General features: G+C 42.5%; 1 long non-coding RNA gene across 1 annotated transcript in view; it reads right to left on the bottom strand.

Annotated features, from left to right (window-relative positions):
* Positions 1 to 6,641: 6,641 nt before the first annotated feature.
* LOC122553243 (uncharacterized) overlaps positions 6,642 to 17,677 on the bottom strand; it is a 36,470-nt gene continuing 25,434 nt past the window's right edge. Inside the window, exons 2-3 of the long non-coding RNA XR_015758310.1 lie at positions 13,031 to 13,195; positions 6,642 to 6,794 (exon numbers count right to left, since the gene is read on the bottom strand). This is a non-coding gene — a long non-coding RNA (uncharacterized LOC122553243). The remainder of the gene's footprint in view (positions 6,795 to 13,030; positions 13,196 to 17,677) is intronic.

Raw genomic sequence — 17,677 nt, 5'->3', positions numbered from 1 at the left:
GACAATGTGTCGGCCGGGGCAGTCAGGTTTGTGGATTTTGGGCAGGAGGTAGAAACGGGTGGTGCTGGGTTGAGGGACTATGAGGTTGGAGGCGGTGGATGGGAGATCCCCTGAGGTGATGAGGTTATGGATGGTCTGGGAGATGATGGTTTTGTGGTGGGAGGTGGGGTCATGGTCAAGGGGGCAGTAAGAGGAGGTGTCCGCGAGCTGGCGTTTAGCCTCAGCAATATAAAGATCGGTGGGCCAAACTACCACCGTGCCTTCCTTGTCTGCCAGTTTGATAGTGAGGTTGGGGTTGGAGCAGAGGGAGTGGAGGGCTGCATGTTGTGAGGGTGAGAGGTTGGAGTGGGTGAGAGGGATGGACAGGTTGAGGTGGTCAATGTCACGGCGGCAGTTGGCTATGAAGAGATCAAGGGTGGGTAAGAGACCAGCACAGGGTGTCCAGGTGGATGGGGTGTGTTGGAGGCGGGAGAAAGGGTCGTCAGAGGGTGGGCAGGAGTCCTGGTTGAAGAAGTAGGCGCGGAGGCGAAGGCGGCGGAAAAAATGCTCGATGTCTCGCCGCGTGTTGAATTCGTTAATCCGGGAGCGTAGTGGGATGAAGGTGAGGCCTCTGCTGAGGACTGATCGTTCATCCTCAGAGAGGATGGGGCGGTCTGGAGGGATGGTGAAAATACGGCAGGGCTGGGAGCTTGGACCTGGTGTGAGACTGGAGCTGGGAGTGGGGGCGGGGTTAGGTGTGGGGGCGGGGCTAGGCTTGGGGGTGGAGTTAGGCGTGGGGGCGGGGATCGGCGTGGGGGCGGGGACGCATTTGGCGTGGTCGTTATGCAGGCGAGTGATGTCACTGGGAGGCGGAAGTGGATGCAGCAACGGCAACTCCGGGGACGGAAGTGGCTGCAGCGAATGCAATAACGGTGTTGTTCACATTCATCCCCCTACACTCCCGGATTAACGAATTCAACACGCGGCGAGACATCGAGCATTTCTTCCGCCACCTTCACCTCCGCATCTACTTCTTCAACCAGGATTCTCGCCCATCCTCTGACGACCCTTTCTCCCGCCTCCAACACACCCCATCCACCTGGACACCCCGTGCTGGTCTCTTACCCACCCTCGATCCCTTCATAGCCAACTGCTGCCGCGACATTGACCACCTCAACCTGTCCATCCCTCTCACCCACTCCAACCTCTCACCCTCACAACGTGCAGCACTCCACCCCGTCCGCTCCAACCCCAACCTCACCATCAAACCGGCAGACAAGGGAGGCGCAGTGGTAGTTTGGCGCACCAATCTTTATATTGCTCAGGCTAAACGCCAGCTTGCGGTCACCTCCTCCTACAGCCCCCTTGATCATGACCCCACCTCCCACCACCAAACCATCATCTCCCAGACCATCCATAACCTCATCACCTCAGGGGATTTCCCATCCACCACCTTCAACCTCATAGTCCCACAACCCCGCACCGCCCGTTTCTACCTCCTGCCCAAAATCCACACACCTGACTGCCCCAGCCGACCCATTGTCTCAGCCTGCTCCTGCCACACCGAACTCATCTCTGCTTACCTTGACATGGTCCTGTCCCCCTTAGTCCAAGAACTCCCCACCTACATTCAGGACACCACCCACGCCCTCCACCTCCTCCATGATTTTCGCTTCCCTGGCCCCCAACGCCTTATCTTCACCATGGACATCCAATCCCTATACACCTCCATCCGCCATCACAAAGGCCTCAAAGCCCTCCACTTCTTCCTCTCCCATCGACCCAACCAGTACCCTTCCACTGACACCCTCCTTCGACTGACTGAACTGGTCCTCACTCTGAACAACTTCTCCTTCCAATCCTCCCACTTCCTCCAAACCAAAGGAGTAGCCATGGGCAGCCGCATGGGCCCTAGATATGCCTGCCTCTTCGTTGGATATGTGGAACAGTCCATCTTCCGCAGCTACACTGGCACCACCCCCACCTTTTCCTCCGCTACATCGATAACTGTATCGGCGCTACCTCGTGCTCCCACGAGGAGGTTGAACAGTTCATCCACTTTACTAACATCTTCCACCCCGACCTCAAATTTACCTGGACCGTCTCAGACTCCTCCCTCCCCTTCCTGGATCTGTCCATTTCTATCTCAGACGACCGACTCAACACGGACGTTTACTATAAACCAACTGACTCCCACAGCTACCTAGATTACACCTCCTCCCACCCTTCCCCCTGTAAAAATGCCATACCATATTCCCAATTCCTTCGCCTTCACCGCATCTGCTCCCAGGAGGACCAATTCCAATACCGAACAACCCAGATGGCCTCCTTCTTCAAAGGCTGCAATTTCCCCTCAGACGTGGTTGACAATGCTCTCCACCGCATCTCCTCCACTTTGCGCTCCTCCGCCTTTGAACCCCGCCCCTCCAATCGCCACCAGGACAGAACCCCACTGGTCCTCACCTACCACCCCACCATCCTCCAGATACATCGGATCATCCTTCGTCATTTCCGCTACCTCCAAACAGACCCCACCACCAAGGATATCTTTACCTCCCCTCCCCTATCAGTGTTCCAGAAAGACCACTCCCTCCGTGACTCCCTCGTCAGATCCACACCCCCCACCAACCCAACCTCCACTCCTGGCACCTTCCCCTGCAACCGCAAGAAATGCAAAACTTGCGCCCACACCTCCCCCCCTTACTTCCCTCCAAGGCCCCAATGGATCCTTCCATATCCGTCAGAAATTCACCTGCATCTCCACACACATCATTTACTGCATCCGCTGCACCCGATGTGGCCTAGTCTACTTTGGGGAGACAGGCCGCCTACTTGCGGAACGTTTCAGAGAACACCTCTGGGACACCCGCACCAACCAACCCAACCGCCCATGGCTGAACACTTTAACTCCCCCTCCCACTCCGCCAAGGACATGCAGGTCCTTGGCCTCCTCCATCGTCAGACCATGGCAACACGACGTCTGGAGGAAGAGCGCCTGATCTTCGCCTAGGAACCCTCCAACCACAAGGGATGAATGCAGATTTCTCCAGCTTTCTCATTTCCCCTCCCCCCACCTTTTCTCAGTGCCAACCCTCAGACTCAGCACTGCCTTCTTGACCTGCAATCTTCTTCCCGACCTCTCCGCCCCCACCCCCTCTCCAGCCTATCACCCTCACCTTAACCTCCTTCCAACTATCGTATTCCCAACGCCCCTCCCCCAAGTCTCTCCTCCCCTACCTTTTATCTTAGCCTGCTTGGCACACCCTCCTCATTCCTGAAGAAGGGCTTATGCCCGAAACGTCAATGCTCCTGTTCCTTTGTTGCTGCCTGACCTGCTGCGCTTTGGCAGGTAATTGGAAAACCTCAAGCAATGATAAAACCAGCACCTTTAATACCTATTCCTGCATTTGAGTAACCTTTTACAAGGGTCTAACTTGATTGCATAGGACCACTATCTAAAATAAAAAGTGGTCATCTGTATTTGTTAACAATAATGGATGTGTCCACTAGATTGCCAGAGGCCATTCCATTATGCAATATCACAGTGTAAAAAAGATTGTAAAAGAGTACTCAAATTTTTCACTAGATACAGACTATCCATAGAGATACAACAGATCAAGAGTCAAATTTTGCATCAAAAGTATTCAGATAGCTTAGGAACAAAACGATTCATATCCACTGCATACCATCCAGAATCACAGAGTGTTAGAAAGGTGGAATCAAACTTTAATGACCATGTTAAGGGCTTATAATCAAGATTATACAGACAATTGGGATAAATGAATTCCATTTGTTTGTTTTTCCATTTGGGATGAACAAAATGAATTAACCAAATTCAGTCCATTTGAATTAGTTTTGGGGTATGAGGTGAGAGGAGCATTGAAATTAATTAAGGAAAAATTGGGAGTCAGAATTCAAAGACCACATACTTGGACTAAGTGTCAAATTTTAGGGAACAATTAAATGGAGTGGGATAGTTGACTCGACAGAATTTAAAAATACAGTATCACAGCATACAATGAAACAGGAAGCAGACAAGAAATCAAAAATGCACAATTTTGCTACTGGAGATTAGAGTTACTTCCAGTGATAGGTGGAAGTTAAAAGTAGATGTTATCAAATCAAAAGGAGATTGAATGAGGTGAATTATTTAATAAGGACTTCAGATAGAAAGAAATCTCAGAGCATGTCATGTGAATATGCTCAAAAAGTATTTTGATAGGGAAGGAAAGCAAAAAGAGAATGTGTTACTGGTTACAACACAAAGTGCTGGCAGGTGGGACTAGATTGGGTTGGGATATCTGGTCAGCATGGACAGGTTGGACCGAAGGCTCTGTTTCCATGCTGTACATCTCTATGACTCTATGAAGAACCATGTTCAGAAGATTTTAAATTAGACATTTCTCAAATTAAATTGGACAATTAGGAAGTTCTCAAAACTCAGAATAAATTGTTGAATTACCTTCCAGAGGAAAATCAAAATGATCTGAAAGAGTTATTGCTATCGCATGGGGAGATATGTGGGAATAAGCTGGGAAGTACTAATTTAATTATGCATGATATAGATACAGAATATGCTGTTCCAGTTAAGCAACATTCTTATAGACTTAACCCTCTAAAGTTGGCACAGGTTCAAAAAGATTAAATGCACACTCCAAGACACCATAATCAAAGTGAGGTACAGCAACTGAAACTCACCCATAATAATAGTGCCAAAACTAGATGGTACCCAACAGTTATGTGTTGACTATCGCAAAGTCAATGCAGTTACAAAGTCTGATTCATATCGGATTCCATGTTTGGAAGACTGTATTGAGAAGGTGGGACAAGCAACTTATTTCTAAGTTGGACTTGCTCACTGGATATTGGCAGATACCTTTATCCAAAAGAGTGAAAACAATTTTGGCTTTTGCAACACCAAATGAGCTATACCAATTTAAAGCCATGCCATTTGTTATAAAAAATAGGACAGCCACATTTCAAAGACTAACCAAGAAAGTCATTGCTGGATTACTCAATTGAATGGTATACATCGATGACCTGGGGACTTTTAGTTACGTATGGAAGGAACATTTGCAGCATTTATCGAAATTATCTGATCAACTTTGGGAGGCAGACTTGATGATAAACCTGGCTAAGAGTGAACTCGCCAAAGCCCAAGTCACATTCCTGGGCCATGTTATCAGACATGGACAGATGGCCCCACGGAAATGCGAAAACAAAGGTTATTAGGAAGTTTCCCATACCATCAATGAAGAGAGCAGTACTGCGATTCCTGGGATCGAATGGGTTTTATCAGAAATTCATACCGAATTTTAGCAATGTGTCTGCTCCACTCACTGAATTACAGAAGGAGTGCAAGAGGTTTCAGTGGACAGCAGACTGTCAGACGGCATTTGACAGTCTGAAAGCTGTGTCAACCACACCTAATTATGGAAAGCTATTCAGGGTGGCTATTGATGCGAACGTTATGAGTGTTGTACTCTTACACCACATCAACGAAAAGATAGAAAGACCTATTGGATATTTCTTTTGGAAATTGAATATTCAACAGAAATATTCCACAACTGAGAAGGTGACCTTAAGGTTGGTGTTGGCATTACAACATTTCAGCATTTATATTGACAGCAATGTGTCTGAGACAATTACATATAATTATCATAACCAATTAAAGGTTTTGGAGAAATTTAAGGACAAAAATTCCAGATTCTTTAGATGGAGCTTATTACTGCAGCCATTTAATTTGAAAATTAAACATGTGGCAGAATGACAAAATGTGATTGTCAATGCGTTGTCAAGACTTGGATGAGATTTTGGTGGCAGGAGTAAACGGACTGAAATGGAATGTAATACTGAATGTTTGCATACTTAAAGTAAAAAATAATATATATTATAGTGCACTAATGCTAAGTAAGACTAAGAGATTTTAAAATGAAGCCATCTTTGTATTTTGACGGTTCCTTTTTTTAAAGGGGAAGGTGTGACAATGCTGTCACTTTAAAAAGGTTATTTTGTCCTTGGTTTTTTTGAAAAGAGGTCATAAAGGTAGAAGTACTGAGGAGTCTAGGAAGCTTATCAGTTTAACAATAGAAGGGGAGTGGCCAGTTCTCACAATTCAGGTTTTTTCTTGTCTTTTTTTTAGCAGTAGCAGTCACAAGATGTTGGAGTCCAGAAGGGTTGCAAGCTTCTGTAAAGGATTCCTCCGACTTTCTCTGAAACCTCTCTCTAGATGTTGTTCTTTCCTGCCTGTAAGAATCTATGTTTGAGGTGACAATGCCAAATGTTATCATCCACTGTCCCACTCGAAGCCATGAAAAAAATACCCCTCCCACTTGACCCCTCTCCTAACCATGCAATCTATGTTTGAATTTACCTTTTTTGCCAAGGGGTGTGTTTATAGAATGTTACTGTATTGGAACAGTTAATTGGTGATAGTCACTGTACCGTCAGATCCCAGATTACACCTGGCTAGATAGATCATAATTCTTTTCTCAGTTTGATTATCATAGTGGTCAGTCACTGAGCAGATTCAAATAAGACTCCTAATGGAATTTAACAAAAATGCATAAGTTTATCACATAAAAAAGGGTATGCTTATTTACATATACATATATACACACACACACACATGTATTTACTCACCTTCCAGGGGTGGAGACAGCCAGACCTGCAGGAGACACCTGGACTCAGACAGTGGATAAAGACAAGGTGAGGTTCAAGGTTTTCATTCACTTTCCAAAGCAGAAACAGCCAGACCTGCAGGAGACACCTCTTCTTGGGGCCATTCAGCTGCTGGGCTGGTTGTGAACAAAAGTCTAAGCGTGACAACAAAGCCAACTGTAAATACGTTGGTTCCTGGGAAACTGTTGTTAGACAGCGAGTGTAAATAGCCTAAAACTTTAAAAAAGCTTTAAGTTATAAAGAGTTGCTACTTAGATTTCAGTAAGGCACACTCTCGAAGGAGAAGTAAAGTTAAATCAAGGCGAAGTAGATTAAAATAATAAAGTAAACTGAATGAAAATTAAGTTAACGTAAGTGTAGTTAAGGTATAAATAAGCTTTTACAGTAATATTATGCTTATTCTAAGGGTAATACATTGCTTTTAGTGTTACACAATGGCAAGTCATCTGGGTCAAGTAGAGAGTACATCCTATAGTATATGTGAAATCATGGGCATACCATATGTCCCAGAAAAACACATTTGCAGGAAGTTTCACCAGTTACATAAACTTGACTTTCGGAATGTCAGCAATTGCCTGAGTCATTGTTGTGCAACTGTGTGGCAGAGAACAACATGGATGTTACTTATAGATAAGTGGTCACATTGTCGATTAGAAGCATACAGCCAGAGAGGGACTGGGTGACTGTCAGGCAATCTGAGAACCAGGCAGTTTGTGTATGAGTCCTCTGAGTCTATTCTGCTTGATAATCAGTATTTCATTTCAGAAACGGCTGAGGGCAAGGTTTACTCAGGGAACTGCATTTGAAGCCAAGTCCCTGACATGACCAGCATCTCAACTGCGTGAGGGGAAAGATTGAAATGGCAACATTGATAGAGGATTCCATAGTCAGGGAATCAGACAGGCATTTGTGCAGCATGAAACATGACTCCAGGTTGGGATGTTACCTCTCTGGTACTAGGGTCAAAGCTGCCATAGTGAAGCCACAGGATGTCCTCCTGGTGGAGGGGGATCAGCCAGAAGTTGTGGTCCACATTGAAACCAGTGACACAGGTAGGAAGAGGGATGAGGTCCTGGCAACATATTTCAGGGTGTTGGGAAGGAAATTAAAAAGCAGGACCTCATGAGCAGGATTACTCCCAGTGTCACACGCTAGTAAGCAGAAGAATGGGTGGATTGATCAAATAAACTCGTGGCTAGAGAACTGGTGTGGTGGGGGTGGTTGACGGCGTTACCAGGTTTCTGAGGCTTTGGGACAGGTTCTGGGCCATTTACCAGCTGGAAAGGTTATACCTTAACAAGACCTGGGACTGCTGTCCTCACTGGGTGGTTTACTAGTGCTGTGTGGATGCTAGCTTTGTCAGAGAGAGGGGAACCGAGGGAGTATTTCAAATTAGAAGGAAGTAAAATTTGTAACAGGAAGTTGAAAAACTGCTACAGAGATTGTTCTATCTCTAAATAATGGATGTTGGCGATTATGGTGAAGCGTGGTTAGGAGAGGGTTCATGTAGGAGGGGGATTTTTTCATGGAATGCCTTGGCTTCAAGCGGGACAGTGGATGACCACATTTGGCATTGTCACCTCAAATGATGGGGTCTAGGGATGGTGGAGCATGGGGTTCGATGGGCAGGTGAAGACTCATGTAGATAAGTTGTTTGCAGAGGTGTAAATCCTCTGGCGTTCATTTTTAGGGCTATCACAAAGGGAAAATGAATGTTAGGGACTTCACCAATACATGCAGGCAGAGGCTAGAAACCACTGGCGGAAAAACGTTCATTGCTATCTATCATTTTGCTGCAACCATAAGTGTGCAATGGGGAAGAAAATGTATGTGCTGACACTCAGTGTGGATGGGTTAAGTGTCTGGACTTGTGAGAGGGTGATTCTGCAAAACACACCCATGTAAGGACCTTTAAAGAAAAATGAACATTACACACATACCTATGCACTGCACAGGACACAGACCTGCAGGGTCCCTATGTGATCCAGTAGGTTATTTCCTCTTCAACTGGCTGTTCCATTTCCATATCAATAATCACACCCAAGAGATACTTTGTGAACTTGCCACAGTGTAGTGATTTGGGTAGTTTCTGTTGCATAACATTGTGAATCATTGGACAAGGTTCAGGCCAACTTTACATCAACCTACACTTGTGACTGAAAATCTTGGTTGGCACAGCAACAGATTCCCACGTTCTCAAGAAGAATCATTGAACTCAATACTTTAACTCGCTTTCTCTCTCCACAGATGCTGTGAGACCGGTTGAGTTTCTCCAGAACTTTATTTCAGATTTCTAGCAACAACCTGGATCATGTTCTTTAAAGGTTATGAAGTAAAATAATAAACACTAAATCCATCAAATAATCATCTTTCAATTTGAGAAATGGAACAGGTACTTTGCTGTTTTAAAGTAAAAATCTTGTGAAAATAACTTGCATCTATAAACTATCCAATGATTGGAGAAAAAAGGTAGCATTTTAGACAATCTGTCAGGGTGATCTATATCAATTCATTTTCATCGTAATCTGCAGATCATACTACTGTTAGTTTTTTAATGGCATAGAAATCCATTAGTCTGAAAATCTTTTCTCCTGATTCAATTATAGGATATATTAATGTTAATCTACATTTTACAGTGCTCTCTGAAGACAAAATGAACATGTTTACAATGTATATGAAAAGAAAGCTCTTTCATTTACGTAATGTCTTTTGTGATGTCCCAAATAACCTTCTGGACAACTGTGTAGCTCAAAGTCATCTGATACTGCCATCATCAAAGTCATAAAGATATCTTGTGCGACTGTGGCCACAGTAAACTATCCCTCATCCTCATTTTCAATTAGTCTGTAATCTTTGAGGTGGCTGATCGCACCATTCTCCTCTACCTATCACCTGTCCTATATCTCTTTATGTGGTTTGGTGTCAATTATTTAGTAATCAATGGTGCTATTTAAATGCAAATTGTCATTGAAGTGATGTGATTGTTGTAATATATGAAATGTGGCAGCTACTTTGCAGGGATCGCACAAACAGCACTGAGATAATGACCAGACATTCTGATTTTTTTCATGATGTTAGTTGAGGGATAACACGGCCAAGACACCTGGGACAACTCACCTGGCCTCCTTCAAATAGTGCCCAGTGTGACAATGCTAGTCCTTTAACAAGGTTATGTTGTCCTTGGTTATTTTTCAAAAGGGTTCATAAAGACAGAGATTCTGGTATGTCTGGGTTATCTACTTAAAAGAAGCTTTTAAGTGTTTTCTTTTAAACACTTTTTTTAAAAAAACACTTGTACAATGCAAGGGGAGTGGCCAGTTCTCCCAGTTCAGGGTTTGGTTTTAGCAAGCTGTTTTGTTTGCAGCAGCTGGTCACGTTTTAGCTGGGAACACAGAGAAGCTGCTGGGGAACCAAAGAAGCAGTTCCATACTGATCCTCTCTCTCTCTCTCTCTCTCTATCTTTCTCTCTGTAATCTCTCTCATATAAGAACCTGTGTTTGAATTTACCTTTTTGCCATGGGTGTTTATGGGATGTTGCAAGTATTTGGAACAGCATCACTCAGTTGCGATAGAGTCAGTTGAGTTTTCAAATAGTAATAGTGGGTAGCACAGTGGCACAGTGGTTAGCATTGCTGCCTCACAGCGCCAGAGACCCAGGTTCAATTCCCACCTTAGGTGACTGACTGTGTGGAGTTTGCACATTCTCCCCGTGTCTGCGTGGGTTTCCACCGGGTGTTCCGGTTTCCTCCCACAGTCCAAAAATGTGCCGGTTAGGTGAGTTGGCCATGCTAAATTGCCCGTAGTGTTAGGTGTAGGGGAATGGGTCTGGGTGGGTTGCGCTTCGGTGGGTTGGTGTGGACTTGTTGGGCCGAAGGGCCTGTTTCCACACTGTAAGTAATCTAATCTAATGTTATTATAAATTCATTTGTGTGTAAATAAACTGCATCACTCCTGAAATATCCACTCTACACCTGCTTAAAATGGCTAGAAAAGTTAGGGTCTGGGTTACCTTCTTGAAATGTTTTGAGGAGTCTAGCTTGGTCCATAACACTGGAAAACTTTTATGACACCCTGAGATGGTACGCAGGATCTCAGTTCATGTCTTCTCTTAAAGCTTGCTGACTCTCACTATCTAAGCTTTGATCTGCAGAAGCGCAATTTGAATGAAGTAGTCATGGTGGGTTGAGGTATCACTAAAATACTAAGCCAATGAAATCAAATCCTAATTGTTTTGGATATTAGGACAAAAATTTGAGAGAAAAAAAATGTTAGATATAAAAATGGAATTCAATCTAAGAAATTTCACTGTTCCATTGAATTCTAATTAAATGTAACAAGCTACTACTCCGTATCACTTCCCTTTGTAAGTCTGACTCAAGATCAGTTCAAATTGATTTTAAAATACAATAAATCAACTATATTTAGTTCCTTCAGCTTCTGAGATGCAATGAGATTCATCCCCAGTTGACCTACAGAAAAGGCTTTTAACTTAAATACTTATTGTTATTATAAATTGTAGTTGTGATTTAGGGGTAATTGGCTGTCAATTGCAAAATAAATTTTATTACACTTTGCAATAAGTTTTTCAACATTAGTATTCAATACTTTGCTCGGTGATTGTTAGGCCTGGAATATGCCTTTATTTGTTGCGAGATCCATTAAAGTTTCAATCAATAGTTAGAACAGTGGCAGATGTCTCATGTTGAATGATTAAAATCAATTTCACAAGCCACTCCTTCCACCCTGTGACACTGTGCACAGTCCTCTGTACAATCTGTCTTCAATCTGTCCCTCTTGCTGAAAGCTTTCACTATGGCTGATTCAAAGCAAGCTGCAGTAATTTGCCAATCTGTATCCGTCCTGACCCAAATGTTCCAGTACTACAAAAACTTTTAACGTAATTGAAGTGACATATATAAAGTCTGTGGATAGCTTTCTTTACAAAGCTGAGAGAAAGTCTTAAAAGTGACTCTTTTAATTAAGCAATGATTACATTTGTGGGAAGATGTTAAAGCCATAGGAATATTTGTTGTTGTTTATAATTGAACATGGTGCCATTTGAAAAATGGTAATTAAGGAGTTAAAAATGTGCTTAGATGGCATTAGTGCCAATTTGCAAAGACACGTAATCTTTCCATACTTGAGGATGAACAGAAAGCACTTACATTATGCATCTTCACAAGGTGAGGCTATCCCAAACACTTTAGATCCAATTAAGTACTTTTTAAAATGAGACACTGCTGTAATGTAGAAATACGGCAGTCACTTTGTACATTGCAAGTTCCTACTAATATAAACAAGGCAAATACCAGATACACAATTCTTTAAAAATAAGATGTTAGTTGAAAGACAAACATTGAAGGACAGCATAGAACTCCTGATTTCCTTTGCATTAGTCTGATGGGACATTTTACATCCACCTGAGAGGGCAAATGGTATCTAAAGTTTAATGTCACATATGAAAGACAGTATGTCCAACAATACAGCACTGTCACTTTACTTCATGTGTAAGCCTAGATTGTTGTCAGATTTCTGGAATCAATCTTGAAGCTACAACTTTCTAATTCTGTGATAAGGTTGACCAAGACTGATATCTTAATAGCTCACTGGCCATTTAAGCAGTGAATAAATCCTAATTGAATAGGTGCAAGTTAAATTGTCACAACTCATCCATGCCAACCAGATATCCTAAATTAATCTATTCCCATTTGCCAGCATTTGGCCCATATCCAAAACGTTGCCCCTCACTTTTAAATTTTTCCCCTCTCACCTTAAACCTATGCCCTCTAGTTTTGGTCTCCCCTACCCTGGGAAAAAGATCTTGACTATTCATCCTATCCATGTCCCTCGCAATTTTATAGAACTTTATAAGGTCAACCCTCAGCCTCCGAAGCTCCAGGGAAAATAACCCCAGCCTAATTCAGCCTCTCCCTACAGGTCAAACTCTCAACCGTGGGCAACATTCTTGTAAATCATTTCTGAACCCTTTTAAGTTTAACAACAGCATTTCTTTAGCTCTCCTATTTCTCATCCTCTTTGACTGAGCCAATGAATATTCCATATCCCTTCTTGACCATCTAATCTACCTCTCCTGCCAACTTTAACAACTTATGGAGAGTTACTCCAAGGTTCAATCTGAAGGCCTGGAATAAGGTGAGAATTAAGTATTAATGAAGGGGAGGAATTGAGATCAGGCAAAGGTGAACAAACATGCCAAGCAGGATCATTTTTATTTCTATGCATTTTAATGAATAAGTACATGCATCAGAATCCAGGATCTCCAGAAACTCTCCTGCAAGTTGGCTTCAGGAACAGCAGTATAGGATTTGTCACCTGTAGACTCAATCATGTGGATTAGAGTTGGGCCTACCCGCTGTGTTGCGTGATTAAGCATCTCTTGCCACGCTGAATCAAACTGACGTTCTTTGTCTTCCAGTAGCCTCTGTTCAGTCAGAGCAATGGTCTCTTTGGCCGCTCACACCACCTCAGTGGCTCGTTGAAAATCTTGGGTCACTTTCTGGGCCTCCAGCTGTGCCTGAGAGGAAGCAGATTAAAGAGAAAACTTATTTCAGGTGTAGCACTACCATGTTCTCATCGGACATGCTGAAGGGTCTGATTCTGTGCTGTATAATTCTGAGTCTATAACTGTAAAGCGCAGTGTTTAGACAACAAATCTACCTTGTCAATGCTCATTCATCCTATGCAGGCACTAGTCTTGACCTGTCATCAGACTTTATCATTAATGCTGTAGATATGCTTCTCTGAATGCTAAGGCTGTAGAATATGCAACACATTTTGATTGGGAGAAAGTGAGGACTGCAGATGCTGGAGATCAGAGTCGAGAGTGTGGTGTTGGAAAAGCACAGCAGGTCAGGCAACATCCGAGGTGCAGGAAAATCAACGTTTCAGGCATAAGCTCTTCATCAGGAATGAAGAGAATAGATGTTTTGGGCATAAGCCCTTCATCAGGAATGAAGAGAATGGACGTTTTGGGCATAACATCAATTCTCCTGCTTTTCAGATGCTGCCTGACCTGCTGTGCTTTTCCAGCACCACACTGTCAACACATTTTGGTTGGTCATAAGGAAAAGTTACCCTAAGTGGTACAAGTGGTGATATTGTAATTTAAAAATCCACAGGGTTTACATCACTTTGTGCATACAATTGTCCCTGCATTGTATCACTGTCCACGACGTTGCTAAAATTGAGTTAAGGGTGACATTTAAAAATGACTTTTAAAATCAGTAGAAAAAGAAATGTGAAGCAAGTATTAAGAACAAGTTTCAATATGAAGCTCGTATCAATCAGGCAGGGAATATGCACCACTGTAAATTTTGCATCTGTATTGAATATTGTTTTGGGCTCCTTGTCACTGATTTCTCCTGTAAAAAGATCCCCTATAACCCACAAGAACTGCAGCAACAAGATCCCTCACATCTATCAGCTACTATGATCTCACAAGTATTCTGATTTCATATTTCTTTCAGCCTTTAGCAGGTTGACTGATAAGTATTCTACCTGTAAACAGACTCAAATTACATGAATCAACAGAATCCAACTTTAGAGAATCACATAAATTTCACATTGCTGTTTATAACAGGAAACAAATTGTACCAATCCATTCTCCTTAAAGGAGTATGCTTACTTCAGAGATGAGCAACCTGGTATTATTTCAGATCATATGTCAATGTTTCATCCTTTGTCTCTGACCTCATGGAAATAAAAAGATATTCTGACCTCAAAACACCTCAAAAACAAAAATGTTTCTAGTGGTGAATGGATTGATAAGCGATGAGAAGAATTTTGAGGTTTTTATGTCATCAGAATTCATTGAGCTGAGAACTACCCCATTATATTTTGCCAACTTAGAGAAGGGTAGAGGAAGTTTACCAGAATTATACGAGAGTTCAGTTATGTGAAAACGGCAGCATAATGGGAATAGTACTGGGCCAGTAGTCTGGACTAATATTGATGACTATTGGTGATAAATCCAAATTCACCATTGTGACTAATTGAATTTAAATTGAATTAATTAACAAATCTGAAATATTATGCCAAGCTCATTAATAAATTATCATTAAAACCACCTTGTTCATTAAGTGCCCTTTTAAGGAAGGAAATCTGCTATTTTTAAAAAAATACACTTCACTGTCTGAAAGTGAGCACTATTAAACTAGTTTTTGATGTCAGATTAATTTAATTCTCAGTATACCACGTTGGTATTTGAAACTACGTTCCCCAGAAAATTAGCTAGGGCACGAGACTAGTCACATTGTCATTACACTACTGCCCCAATTATTATTTTACCTACTCTGGCCGACACAAAACTCCAGACCAGCAGCAATACAATTGTCTCAACTTCTCTCATAAATGGCCTAGCAAGTGTGATGATGTTGTGGCTTTAAGAGGTGTGTTTTGTCTGGTTTCATTTAGAGAGAGAGATTGGGAGACAGGCGCTGAGCAGTCTATGAGAAGATAAACAACTTCTGAATTCTTGGGTTTTTTTTAAAGCTGGAACAATAGAAGCAGCCTGAATGGGTAGGGTCGATATCCATAGGGATTTTTAGTTTTCTTTGTTTCCAGCAGCAGTTATTGTTGGGATCTTGAAGAAGAAGCTATTTTTCCCTTCCCTCAATTACAGCCAAAAACTAAGGTTCTCCTCCTGACCTACTGGATTGTGTATGAGACAAAATCTGTTTTCTGAATCTGCCTTTTGCCAAGGATGTGTTTATGATATGTTATTATGTAGGAACAGTTAATTAGTAATTATGACTGTATGTATTATTCTGTTAAGTTTTCCAGTAAAGTTATTTCAAGTTCTTCTTTCTTTTGTTGTATTTTAACTATAGTGTTTGAATAAATTGTGTTTTGCTTAATACCAAGTCATTTGATCAATCATATTGCACCTGGATCACAGCACCTAACATTTAGCTTTAAAATAAGAAAAATTTAGGGCCTGGGCTACCTCCTTAATAGATTTTGTGGGACTCTGGTCTGGTCCATAACACAAGTAACTCATCTGCAAGAGAATAAAACTGGATGGATAACACAGCATCAAACTCGGCATGAGAAATGACAAAGACATACCCTACTGAGTCAGTTCTGACAGACTCTCCTCATTAACATTCAGTGATTATGCCAGCATTGGGAGAACTGTCCTGCTGTCCCTCAAGCAGCTGCTTGACATAATCATATTCACCAAATCATATGTTACAGCCAACAGTCTCCTTATTCCTGATGAAGGGCTTTTGCCCGAAACGTCGATTTCGAAGCTCCTTGGATGCTGCCTGAACTGCTGTGCTCTTCCAGCACTACTAATCCAGAATCCTCTATTACCATGCCGAGGGACATCCAGTCCCACCAATAATTCAGACCTACCAGAGGTGGCAGTATGTGGTATACCATTGGAAGAGAGTGGTGCTGGAAATCTTCATCAATCACTCCAGACCCAATGAAGTCTCCTGGCATCAGGTCAAATAAGGACAAGAAATCTCCTTACTAATTACCCTCAGTTCCTCCACCTTCAATCTTTTAATTCATTCATGGGATGTCTGTGTCACTGGCTAGGCAAGCATTTATTCCCATTTCTAACTGCCCTGCAACTAAACAGTTTGCTTGGCCATTTCAGAAATCAATTAAGAGTCAAACACATTGGGTCTGGAATAAATTTATGCCAGACCAGATAAGAACAATGGTTTTCATTCCCTAAAGGATATTAGTGAACTAGATGGGTTTTAATTACAATCAACAATGATTATACAGTTTCATGTTGAAGAATGTAATGAGAGTAGCCATGGTATAGAGTGCATTTTTGTGACAGGACATCAATGACCATGATATAGAGTGATTCAGTTGTACTGCTACTGACTGAGCTATCCAGCTTCTAAAGTTAAAAATCACAAAACACCAAGTTATAGTCCAACAGGTTTATTTGGAATCACTAGCTTTTAGGGCACAGTTCCTTCATCAGGTAGCTACCTTTTGCCAAGGATGTGCCAAGGATTTTGCTACCTGATGAAGGAGCAGCACTCTGAAAGCTAGTGCTTTGAAATAAACCTGTTGGACTATAACTTGGTGTTTTGTGATTTTTAACTTTGTCCACCCCATTTCAGCACCAGCTCCTCCACATCACAACTTCTGAAGGACATTACTGCCGTACTAAGCTGAAGGCAGCTGGTGAGAAAACCAAGAAAAGGGAATATTTTGATCTTATTCTCACCAATCTACCTGCAACAGATGCATAAATCCATAACAGTATCAGTAGGAGTGAGTACTGCACAGTCCTTGTGGAGATGAAGTCCTATCTTCATACTGAGGACATGCTCCAATATGTATGGTGGAATTACAACTTTGCTGAATGAGGCTGATTCAGATCAAATCCAGCACCTCCAAGCTGGACATTAAAGAGGTGCTTTGGACCTTCAGCAGCAGCAGCAGGATTGTATTTAACCACAAACTGTGAAATCGTACGTGAAATATCTCTCACTTCATCATGTTCATCAAGCCAGGGGCCCAATCCTTGATTACTGAGTAGCATAGGAAAGTATACTGGGAAGAGCAGCAGGAAAAGCTAAAATGATATGCCAAAACAGGTGATGCTACTGCTACCTGGAAATGATCCCTATGTTTGAAATCTTTTAAAGGGCATAAAGATTCTGCCTATTTGGTCAAGTGACCAGAAGCTTGGGCAAAGAAGTAGGGTTTCAGGAGTATCCTAAAGCAAGAGAGAGGTGAAGAGGCAGAACAACTTAAGGCAGGAATTCCAGAGCAGAATATTCAAATGACTGAATGCGTGGCCAGCAATATGGGCAAAAGAAGTAGAGGGTGCCAGACAGGCTAAAATCAGAGGAATGCAGTTATAAGAGAGATACTTGGGTGAGAGAAGGTTAAGGATGTAGGGACGGGCAAGGCCATATAGTGGTTTGAACATGGGGAGAGAAATGTCTAAAATCAAGTCATTACTGCACTAGAAGCTCCAGGAGTAACCAAAAGTACAGTGACTCGAAGCTGCTTGAGA

This window comes from Chiloscyllium plagiosum, unplaced genomic scaffold (assembly GCF_037043375.1).
Source record: "Chiloscyllium plagiosum isolate Xiang-an unplaced genomic scaffold, Cpla_swu_hap1 HiC_scaffold_10, whole genome shotgun sequence".
In the NCBI taxonomy this organism is placed as follows: domain Eukaryota; kingdom Metazoa; phylum Chordata; class Chondrichthyes; order Orectolobiformes; family Hemiscylliidae; genus Chiloscyllium; species Chiloscyllium plagiosum.
Note: the sequence above shows the minus strand (reverse complement) of the source record. Positions and strands in the feature narration are given on the sequence as shown.